Source organism: Procambarus clarkii, chromosome 68 (assembly GCF_040958095.1).
Source record: "Procambarus clarkii isolate CNS0578487 chromosome 68, FALCON_Pclarkii_2.0, whole genome shotgun sequence".
Lineage (NCBI taxonomy): Eukaryota > Metazoa > Arthropoda > Malacostraca > Decapoda > Cambaridae > Procambarus > Procambarus clarkii.
The window spans coordinates 7,717,138-7,729,843 of record NC_091217.1 but is presented as its reverse complement, the minus strand read 5'-3'; positions in this window follow the sequence as shown (position 1 = coordinate 7,729,843).

Sequence of the window (12,706 nt, the reverse complement as noted above, 5' to 3'; positions counted from 1 at the left end):
GAGGTACATCTGCATTAGTGCAGCTACCCTAGACTATATGAAGTGGAGTACAGTGTGTCAAAAAAGCTAACTAGGTGATGCTATAAAATCCCCATCACACAGGATGGTTAGTCATACAGAGGCATGTGATAAGCGGTCTGCACTGGCAGACTCCGGATGCATTTTGAGGATATCAAATGTCATCTGATATACGAAGGCTAAAGTCTATGGACGGAGAATTGAACATTTCACATCCACAGAAATCGTGAAAGAGGGAGCATTAGCGTCGTGGCTCTCTTTCAGGGGGAGGCACTGGGCTATTCTTGACCCCCCACCTATGTCATTTTCGAAAAAAATAACCATTAATCCTGCAACGTTTAATGTGGCTAGCCCCAAGCCTCTGGAGCCAGATTCACGAAGCATTTACGCAAACACTTACGAACCTGTACATCTTTTCTCAATCTTTGGCGGCTTTGTTTACAATTATTAAAGTGTAAATGAACTCCGAAGCACCAGGAGGCTGTTAATAACAATAACAACAGTTGATTGGAAAGTTTTCATGCTTGTAAACTGTTTAATTAATAAATATAACCAAAAGCATCAAAGATTGAGGAAAGACGTACAGGTTCGTAAGTGCTTGCGTAACTGCTTGGTGAATCTGGCCCCTGACCTCCAACCTCATACAGACATTGTACCTTATAGATACATATAATCACATATTACCCTAAAACTTCCTGTCCAAAAACGCAAACAAGATTTTGATATCAACCATTCCTATACTGTCTACCCTAATCTGAATATATAAATATTTTAAGATGCGCCATTTCTATCTAACATACTATTGATAATAATGACATAAGGTTTTTTTAATTAAATAACAGAAAATATTGAAAAAAATGTTGAATGGAACACAAAGGTGAAGGAAGTGGAGTGCCAGAAGCCAGCACACAGCACCACATTGCTCTGGTAAATGTCCCGAACTTCTTATATTTAACAAAGAGTGTCAGAACGACAAAGTCTAAGCCACTAACTTCTAGCCACTTGTCCGGCCATTCATGAGCATCTGTGACTACATGGAGTGAACCCAAGCGTATACACCAGTGTCTCTCAGCCTCCTCAAGTCTTACCACACTAGAGTGTAAGTCCCACTCCAGCTTCATAACGATATTCGTCTGTTTTGCATTCAGTGATGGACTGCTACACATTGCCTTGCCTTAGGGGTCCTGGAGCAGTTTGGCCTGCTTCAGAGGAGGAAAAGCCAGGCCTGCCTCCTAGGAGGAGCAGGCTGGCCTGTCTCAGAGAAGGAAAAGCCATGCCTGCCTCCTAGGAGGAGCAGACTGGCCTGCCTCAGAGGAGCAGACAGGTCTTGCTTGCTAAATCATTTTCATATTGTCTTTCTGTCTCTTTTCTCACTCTGACGTATTCATTCCTGGCGCTCTGGTATCTTTTTCTGCTCACTAGTGTCCTATTATTTCCTGTAGTTTCACCACGCCCTTTTACTTATTTGCTTTGCTAGCTTACATCTCTGATTAAACCATGGGTTTCTCGTGTGCATTTCATTTCTTTCCTTTTGGACTGGGACAAACTTGTCTGCTGCCTCCTTACACTTCTGTGTGATGTAGTCCATCGTGTCTCGGGCCGTCTATCCTCTGAGCTCTGTTTCCCAAGTTATATCTGTTAGGAATTTTCTCATCTCCTCATATTTTCCCTTTCGGAATGCCAACCTTTTGTTTTCTGGGCCCTTCCTTGAGTATATTAACCCTTCTTCGACCAGATACTCAAACACCAATACACTGTGATCGCTCATTCCCCAAGGGCTTCCAAATCGATTTCCTGTATGTCAGAGTCGTTCAGAGTGAAGACTAGCTCGAGTCTCGCTGGTTCATCGTTGCCTCTCATTCTTGTGGGTTCCCTGACATGCTGACATAAAAAGTTCCTTGTCGCTACTTCCAACAGTTTCGCTCTCCATGTTTCCTCACCTCCGTGTGATTCCTTGTTTTCCCAGTCCACCTTTCCATGATTGAAGTCCCCCATGATGAGCAGGTGGGATTATTTCTCCAGGCAGCAGTGGCTACTCTCTCAATTATAGTGTTGACTGCCATGTTGTTTCTGTCATACTCTTGCCTGGGTCTTCTGTCGTTTGGTGGAGGGTTATATATCACTGCTACTACTACTCTTGGTCCTCCTATCGTCATGGTGCCTGTTATGAAGTCTCTGAACCACTCGCAGCTTGAATGACCATCTAGTCGTGTGTGTGTGTGTGTGAGAGCGAGAGGAGATTAGCAGGGTGTTCCGTGTGAAGCAGAATTAAAAATATTTAGGAAAATGTTGGCTGGGAGGGTCGTGTGGGAGAGTGGCTGGGAGGGGTGTGTGGGAGAGTGGCTGGGAGGGGTGTGTGGGAGAGTGGCTGGGAGGGGTGTGTGGGAGAGAGAGAGGAAGTTACAAAAGCGTTGCATGACACCGAGGGGGGAAACAACAACACAGACTGTTATATAACTTGCCAGTGGACATAGTTTGTGTGCAGGACCCTCGAAAATAGGTGCCCCCAAACACACACACACACACACACACACACACACACACAGGAATTCTGTACAGGAATCCTTCAGGAATCTGTACACCTGTTGATTGACGGTTGAGAGGCGGGACCAAAGAGCCAAAGCACAACCCCCGCAAGCACAACTAGGTGAGTACAAACACACACACACACACACGCACACACATTATCAGTAAGGAGGAAAGGAAGTTTTTGCTAGAGGTAGATGTAACAAAGGCTATAGGCCCGGATGGAATCTCACTAAAGGAAGAAGCACTGTGCCTACCACTCTTCATAGTGTATAACAAGTCATTGGTAACAGGTGAACTTCCAAAAATCTGGAAGACGGCTAAAGTAGTCCCGATATACAAGAAGGGGGATAGACAGGAGGCACTGAACTACAGGCCAGTGTCCCTAACCTGCATACCATGCAAGTTGATGGGGAAGATTGTGCGAAAAATTATAGTGGAACATCTGGAGCGAAAGATCTTAGTAACACATCTGCATGGGTTCAGGGATGGCAAGTCATGCCTCACAGGATTAATTGAATTTTATATAGATTATCGAATTCTATATAGAACACAATACCACATAAAAGACTAGTGCACAAGCTGGAGATGCAGGCAGGAGTAAAAGGAGAAGGTACTCCATTGAATAAAGGAGTACCTAAGCAACAGGACACAGGGAGTCACTGTGAGGGGTGAGGTCTCAGATTAGAGACATCCAATCTGAGACCGCAGTGATGTGGTGGAGGCTGACTCCATACACAGTTTCAAATGTAGACATGATAGATCCCAATAGGCTCAGGAACCTGTACACCAGTTGCCTGACAGTTGAGAGGCGGGACCAAAGACCCAGAGCTCCCCCCCCCCCACAAGTACATCTAGGTGAGTACACGCACCATCCAAAAAATTAAAATCTGAGAAAATAATAAGGAAGCAGTATTAGCGCCACCGTCGCGCCACAATACACAGTATAAAAACTGCTTTATGCAGATATATGCAAATTAGTATTGGTAAAACGCCAATAAGCCGCACTGAAGCATAATGTTTACAGTCTGGAGCCCGTATACACACATAAATTATGTGATAAGCGTCCAATAATTATAAAATAGTTCCTTGTGTATAAGAATCAGGTGGACGAGGAAGGAGAGAGAGAGAGAGAGAGAGAGAGAGAGAGAGAGAGAGAGAGAGAGAGAGAGAGAGAGAGAGAGAGAGAGAGAGAGAGAGAGAGAGAGAGAGAGAGAGAGAGAGAGAGAGAGTCTTTTCGGATATTCTTGAAATGTTATTCATATCTTGCATAATCCTCCCTTAATCTAAATACAGATATGTGCTAAGCTCCTTCCTAGGGAGCAGACTCCATCATACACAACATATACACACACACACACACACCAGTAACTTCGTGATGAACATATTTGTTCATCACGAACAAACATCCTTTTTAGCATGTTTAAACGGCTATTTGCCGGTATGTGAGGTTTCATTTCGAGCGTTCCTGGTTAGGTTAGGGCATTGTATTTTGTACGTTGTGGCAGATCAAGAGGCCGGCCTGAAACCAGTGCAGTTTCGGTCAGTGACTCGGGCCCTTTGAGTGAGAAGTGAGCGCCCAGGACTAGCTAGGGGGTGGGAATCAGTATGATACCATGATTGGGGTACTTGGTCCACGGCTAGGCTACTGCGGTCGATGATTGGGCTACTGCGGTCCATGATTGGGCTACTGCGGTCCACAGACGATACAAGGAGTCAAAGACCAGCTAAGGAGCCGTAAACAGCTAGCTACGCTCCTCACAGCTCACAAGACACTCACTATGAGGAGGTGGGGAAGGAGAGGTCACAGAGACCTACGTTCCTCACAGCGCTTCGGAATGCTGAGTGTAATTGGAAGCTGCAACCTGTCTTTCAACACAGAAACGGAAAAGTTTTGCAAGATTGCCTTTTGCTGCCACCACCACCACCACTATCACCACCTCACTACCACCACCACTATCACCACTACCACCTCACCACACTCCCCTCATGCTCTACTCTAAACTACTCTACTAGCCCTTCGCACTCTCTTGCCCCCTCTCCATTTTCTCTTGCACTAACATTCTTGGGGCAGCTCCTCTGTTTTTCATTTGAATGGAATTGGGCTTTTCTTCTCTATATTGCTCTTCGGAACAGTAATTCCTTCCTCACATCAACCAGGTTCACGTGTCTGGAACTCTGTTCGCCTGTCTGTCTCTCTCTCTGTTCACTTATATATGATGACTGAGTCGATTGCTAGTTCTTGGGTCTCTTTCTCTCGGTTGAAAGTTGTTAATTGCCAATAGTTCTGTCTTTTCTACTTGACTGCGTGATTCTGTGTCAGATTGGCTGCTGGTCTGGTTGATTGGGTGTCCAACTGGCTGTTTACCTCATGTCAGGTCTGCTACCTTGTTTTGTTTTATTTCGTGTATTCCTGCATGGCTGTAGAGTGACGGTCTCGCTTCATGCAGGTCGACGTTCAATCCCCGACCGTCCAAGTAGTTGGGCACCATTCCTTTCCCCCCCCCATTCCCGTCCCATACCAAATCCTTATCCTGACCCCTTCTAAGTGTTATATAGTCGTAATGGCTACGCGCTTTCTCCTCATAGTTCCAATTTCCAATGCTTGCTTTATTGTCCGAAGGTTTATTTTTTACATACGTTCGAGTCTATCAACCTGCCTCTCTATCGGTCGGCCTACCTACCTGCCTGTATGCTTCCCTGCCTCATTGCGTGCGTGAATTATCAAGTGTTTCTTCCGTCCAGCCTGCCTGTATCCCAGCCTGTCTTCCAGTCTTCCAGCCGGCCTGCCTGCCTGCCTGCCAGCCTGCTCATCTGTCTGAAGGTTGGCACTGTTTCCCGGGTCGGTGCCACACACAGTGTGTTAGTGCCAAGTTCCAGGCGCTGCAGTGGAATGCATTTTGTGTTGTTGTGTAGACCGAGGACTGGATCAACATTGCACGTTATTGCAGCCGGTTGAGCTCGTGGAATTGTTTTGATGGAAGGAGATGGGGGGGGTGAATGGTTAGAGAGGAGGGGGGGGGAAGAGTGAGAGGTGGGGGGGGGGAAAGGGTGTAAGGGGGAGGAGGGGTTGCAAGGTGAGAATAGAGGCTTAGAAGGTTGCACTGTCAAAGGATAGTAAGTTGCAATGTGACCTGGGGAGAGTGAAGTACTGCAAGGTGAGGGGAGAGTTTGGACGGCCGATCGAAACGGAATAGGAAATATGTGAGAAGAAATTCACACACACACACACACACACACACACACACACACACACACACACACACACACACACACACACACACAAGTGACCATTGTGTCCTGGTGTTCCACTAGACGATGGACCTCAGCACAGTGCCCATAAGACCAGGAGACAGGGAAGGGAGAGCAGGAGACAGGGAAGGGAGAGCAGGAGACAGGGAAGGGAGAGCAGGAGACAGGGAAGGGAGAGCAGGAGACAGGGAAGGGAGAGCAGACAATAACGAAGGAAACTACAAGAAAGTAAGAGAGTATCTGGGAAGTGTACAATGGGAGGAGGAAGAACTTAGAGGGAAGACGGTTCAAGAAATGATGGACCAAGTAAAACTGAAGTGCCAAGAGGCACAAGAGAGATTCATACCACCATAAGGGAAAAAATTTGAATATATAATAACCTGTGGTTCAATAGACAGTGCCAGGAAGCAAAAGCAAAAAGCAGTTGGACGAAATACAGAAGGCAAAAAACAGAGTTAAACGTAACAGATGCAACAGGAATAGATGCAACAGGGCCAGGAATGACTACATAAACATACGAATATTGGCAGAAAGAAACTATGAAAATGATATTGTCTCCAAAACAAAGAGCCAACCGAATCTCCCACATAACCATATAAGAAGGAAAATGGCAGTGAATGACCAAGTAACCAGGTTACGAAAATGGGGAAGGCCAGTATACAGAAAATGATAAAGAAATGTGTGAGGAACTTCCAGCCGCTTCCATTGTGTAGTACGACAATTGTTTGGTCTTATGTGACGCATACGAGTAAAAAGCGACGTTCTTTGCAGGAGGACAAGTTGAGCTATGAGAACTGTCGAGACATTTAATAGTAGCAAGAGTAACTAAAAAGGTTATCTTGAGATGATTTCGGGGCTTAGCGTCCCCGCGGCCCAGTCCTCGACCAGGCCTCCACCCCAAGGAAGCAGCCCATGACAGCTAACAACTAACACCCAGGTACCTATTTTACTGCTAGGTAACAGGGGCATAGGCTGAAAGAAACTCTGCCCATTGTTTCTCGCCGGCGCCCGGGATCGAACCCGGGACCACAGGATCACAAGTCCAGCGTGCTGTCCGCTCGGCCGACCGGCTCCCTACACGTAAAGACAGCAAATGACAGTAAAGACAGCAAAATAAGGCGGAGCCCAGCAGCTAGATCTCAATCCTCGCATATCAACTGGCTCGCGGCCATGTTGGATCGGACCTGACATTATCTGCACAAGAAGTTTCCGTGTCAGAGATATTTTTCTCTAAACCTGCGTGAGGTCATCGGAGCATATCTTGCGTTGATAACCAATCCGCTGTGATAGCAGGGAGGTTGTGGAGGCTGGGGTGGGGGTATGGGGTGGGGGGAAAGCTGGGAATTGGCTGGAGTTGTTTGGTGGTGTCTGGGGAAGATTGGGTGACATAGGAAGTTGTCTCGCCCTGACAGACGGAGAACTGTCACCCACGGTGTATAATTCTGTCCCTCTGACTCGAGGGAGGAATGTGTATGTTGTCCACATATATACACAAATACTCGTACATTCACTTGGATTCGACGGTAACACTTCTTGCAGGTCGACGATCGATCCCCTACGGCCCAAGTGGCTGGCCATGTATCTACCCAACGTCCTCTACCAGCTCCTAGTCCTCATATCCCTTCCAATAAACAGAACAGGGTACTCCAGTAGTTGTCAATAGGGTACTCTAGAGGTTGTCAACAGAGCACTCAAGAGGTTGTCAACAGAGCACTCAAGTGGTTGTCTGAATATATAATCCTAACTACGGCCTCAGCCAAGGGCACAGTTATGAGAATTGGAGCAGAAGTGAGAACACCTGTTCACCAGAACTGAATGAGAGACAGATTCTTGCCTCCGAAACGTAGAAAGACCTCGGAGTAGACATGACAGCCAGTCACCACATGGCCGTGTAGCCTTTACGGAACCTTTTATACACACACCATACGTGAGACCAACATTTGAATATGCAGCCCCTGTCATGGAACCTTTAATCAGAAAAGCATAAAATATAGAAAAGTTCACAGACATTTAACAACGCTGGTTCCTGAGCTGATGTTCCTAAGGGAATCAATTAACATAATAGGTAATGTTAGACTATTTAATAACATGAGTGACTCACCACGTCCCTCACTCAGCCTTGGTAAGTTACTCACTGTTACTCACCAAACTCCTCATTCACCGTGGGTAAGCCACTCACTGATTCGGCAATTCTGGAAGAAAAATATATATTACTAGTACACAAAATAATAATTTTGTATATTTGTAAATAGTTCAAACGAGACAAAATGATGCCAATCAATCCGTCAATTTGTAAATAAACGAAGCGTATCCTCGAAAAAATGAACAAATAAAATTGAATATTTCCACTAAAAAAAATGTTGACTCTGTCGAGTTGTTCTTGACAAGAAAAATATATATATATAATTTATTTTTTTGAGAGAGAGCTCTGAACTCAAGACTGTAACTGGCTTCTGGAGGGAAAAAGCATAACCCTTGCAAAATAAACTTATCCTGCAAAACTTTATTTATTTTTTTTTTTTGACCTTCAGATAAAATAAATCTTGAAATACAGCTCCAGAGACAAAAGTTTATTCCTCTGAACTAAAAATAAAGATTTTTTCAGTAGTATTTCACCACCCTGGACAAGGAGAATGACCATTACGACCCCTTGCTCTCTCTCCCTCCCTCTCTCTCTCTCTCTCTCTCTTTCTCTCTCTCTCTCTCTCTCTCTCTCTTTCTCTCTCTCTCTCTCTCTCTCTCTCTCTCTCTCTCTCTCTCTCTCTCTCTCTCTCTCTCTCTCTCTCTCTCTCTCTCTCTCTCTCTCTCTCTCCCTCCCTCACTCCCTCCCATAGAATCATTAACACCTCCATAAAAGTATGAAACATAACCCCTATATCTTATCCCTCAGGAAAAAATCAACAGAACCACTTCTTCACATAACCCACAAATCCACTACGGGGGATCACCCTAGCCCGTGCTACTTGCAAATTTCTGTTCCGGGCGAAGCGGAATCTAACACAACAGCCCAAAGCTTCGTCGCATATTTTCAGAATCACGCTGGAAGCCGGAACATTATCAGGGCCAGATATATTTGGACTAACGAGGCCGTAATGGCCTGGTAGACAGCTCTCGCCTCCACCAACTTATTTGTATGCAAATGGTCCGAAATCCTCACCACCCAAAAAAAAAAAAAAAAATTTTAATCAGTTCGAGTGAGATGATGAGTTGAAGTTTAATTTATCAGTTAAAATGGTGTAAATGATAATGACTGGATGTGTATGGTGTCTTTATAATGACTGGATGTGTATGGTGTCATTATATAGATTGGATGTGTGCTATCATTATAATGACTGAATGTGTGTTGTTATAATGACTGGATCTGTGCTATCATTCTAGAGAATGGATGTGTGCTATCATTATAATAACTGGATGTGTACTGTCATTATACTGATTGGACGTGTGTTGTCATTACAATGACTGGTTGTATGATGACATAATACTGGAAACCCATACTTGAATAAAAAAAAAATGTTGTTTGCGATTAAAATTGTGCATTTGCCCCCCCAAGCACACTGAGAGCTCGGACACGCCAGACCGCTCACACTCGTCTCCATCAGAGCTACACAAATGTTGTTATTATTGTGATGAAAGAGGAATAGTTTGATCCTGACATTGTGTTGCTGTCAGTGGCCGCGTGTGGGTGTGCACTGGGAGGCTGTACCAGCTGATGAGTTGTTTACAATCAGGGGCTAACAGCTGATGCATTGTTTACAAACAGGGGCTAACAGCTGATCCGTTGTTATCAGAGGCTAACAGCTGATCCGTTGTTATCAGAGGCTAACAGCTGATCCGTTGTTATCAGAGGCTAACAGCTGATCCGTTGCTTACACACAGGGGTTAACAGCTGATTCGTTGTTTACAAACAGAGGCTAACAGCTGATCCGTTGTTTACAATCAGGGGCTAACAGCTGATGCAGTTTACAAACAGAGGTTAACAGCTGATTCGTTGTTTACAAACAGAGGCTAACAGCTGATCCGTTGTTTACAAACAGAGGCTAACAGCTGATGCATTGTTTACAGAGGATAACAGCTGATCCATTGTTTACAAACAGAGGCTGACTCGAGTACATGGCGTGTGTTCTAACTTGAGAGCTTGCGGGTAGGTAGGATTAGCTCCTGGGCCCTGCCTCTTTAATCGTGGGTGCCACGTATTCTCACGTCTATCTGTAGCCTTCTTTTCCTCATCTGAAACAGTTAGTCAGTTGTCCACTTCGTCTCTCGGTATCTCCTACGTCGTAGCCATTTGTAATCTGAATCTTCTTCCCTACCGCGTTTGCAGCTTCAGTTCTACGAAGCTGTCTGATCAGCTGATGCCTCGTGGGCCTGATATCACCTCACCGACAAGTTTCCGGCTCTCCTAAATGTTCTTCAACACCTTCTTAAGGTTGGGTTGCACGCCTGGGCACGTCCTCCTGGCCTAGCACAGCCCGTCTGGGGTTCTGAAGGGTCGTGTTGAGCTTGGTCAAAAAGCTGTTCTTATGAGTGCTTCTGACACTGTTTATCTGCGCTTGGTGTTTGATGACTTTGTATAATATCTTCTCGTTGTTCTGGTACTCGTTACTTTATTCTCCTCGTCAGCTTAGTAACGTCCACACACACAGGCACGAGGGACACTAAGGAAGGTGATTAATGTTGATAATTAGAGATAACTCGGTAATGATCCTACTAGGCTCCTTGCTCGTCATCTCTCTCTCTCTGCGTCTCTTACAAGTCCTCTTAGGTTTTTGAAAACATTAGGGTCGTGAAATGGGATCGAACCCGCGGCCCTGGACTCCCTACACCTCAATATTTTATCCTAGATACATCTCGTGACTTTCCTGTTATGTTAGTTTGTTTGTCCATCTTATATGTCAGTCATTTTTGTCAGGGACGCGTCAGAGGCTTTCTGACAGTCGTGAAAGATGGCAGCTCACCCGTTCCTGCAGCTGCTGCCTCCCACCGATCACTTTCATCAAAGTCAATTATGGTTGTTGGATTCGCTTTTTCACTCTGCCTTCCTGCTTCAGCAACCTGTGCCTCGTAGGCATGACTGAGAGTCACTCTTTAATGCTCTTGCACAGGCGGGACCAAAGAGCCAGAGCTCAATCCCCCGCAAACACAACTAGGTGACTAGGTGAGTACATATTTGGTTATGAGGTTGGGCCAGGAGGCGGCGGGTTCTCATTCATTATTCACCTCCTTCACTGCACTACACCCGGAGGCGCTTCACACTCTTCATTATTCACAGTTAGCTCACAATCCGTAATGTTTAACTGCTGAGAGCTGCTGCTTGAGGTGTTGGGATGGGGGCGTCGGCAAGGGAGGATGGGAAGAGTTGGGATGGGCAGGTAGGGAAAGGGAGAGGGAGGGAGGGAGAGGGAGATGAAGGGAGAGGGAGGGAGGGAGACAGGAGTAAGCAAGGAGGAGCCACTTCTCGTGGCACCTCCTTGTTACCGGCACCTGTGTCGCCTCTACTGTACCGGTGGCACCAGACCCTTGCCCTCTGGCATTCCGGTTTGGTTCTACGGCCCAACTAGGCCCTGTGGCACTCTAACTAGGCCCTGTGGCAGCCAACTAACCCCTGTGGCACCCCAATTTGGCCCTGTAGCACCCCAACTAGCCCCTGTAGCACCCCAACTAGGCCCTGTAGCACCCCAACTAGCCCCTGTAGCACCCCAACTAGCCCCTGTAGCACCCCAACTAGCCCCTGTAGCACCCCAACTAGCCCCTGTAGCACCCCAACTAGCCCCTGTAGCACCCCAACTAGCCCCTGTAGCACCCCAACTAGCCCCTGTAGCACCCCAACTAGCCCCTGTAGCACCCCAACTAGCCCCTGTAGCACCCCAACTAGCCCCTGTCGCAGCCAACTAGCCCCTGTGGCACCCCAACTAGCCCCTGTGGCACCCGAACTTGGGTCTATAGTACCCTACCATGCCTGTGACTAACTCACTGGTCCTGTAGCGCCCCATCACAGCCCAGTAAAACGTCCACAGACCATGAAACCTGTCCACTCAGTCAACAGGTCAAGCCACACACACACACACACACACACACACACACACACACACACACAGACAGGATAGATTTCATATGCTCCTCATTGACTATATAAAACAGCTTCTCCAGTTCGTCTGTCGACACTTCCCCCCTTCTCTTCCCTCTCAATTATTCTTCATATCTTATTCATCTTCCCCCTACCTTGGTCGGGTTGAGGCTTCTCACGTTCCTCCCTCACACTGCTCAAAGGAAGCTAATTTCGCTGTGAGACGAGATATCATATTACTTTACTGAACGTAATTAGTGAGGACGTTCATAGATATATAACAAGTATTGTTTTCACCCGTTGAACAGGGCTCACAATGCAAGACTTCAAGCGGGCCGTTATCTTGAGAGGTTATCTTGAGATGATTTCGGGGCTTTTAGTGTCCCCGCGGCCCGGTCCTCGACCAGGCCTCCACCCCCAGGAAGCAGCCCGTGACAGCTGACTAACACCCAGGTACCTATTTTACTGCTAGGTAACAGGGGCATAGGGTGAAAGAAACTCTGCCCATTGTTTCTCTCCGGCGCCCGGGATCGATCCCGGGACCACAGGATCACAAGTCCAGCGTGCTGTCCGCTCGGCCGACCGGCTCCCTAAACACAGCTTTCTGCCTGTTTTGTGCTATTTGTTCAGGCCAGGTGAGGGTATTTGTTCAGGCCAAGTGAGGGTATTTGTTCAGGCCAGGTGCGGGTATTTGTTCAGGCCAGGTGAGGGTATTTGTTCAGGCCAGGTGTGGGTATTTGTTCAGGCCAGGTGTGGGTATTTGCTCAGGCCAGGTGCGGGTATTTGTTCAGGTCAGGTGCGGGTATTTGTTCAGGCCAGGTGTGGGTACTTGTTCAGGCCAGGTGT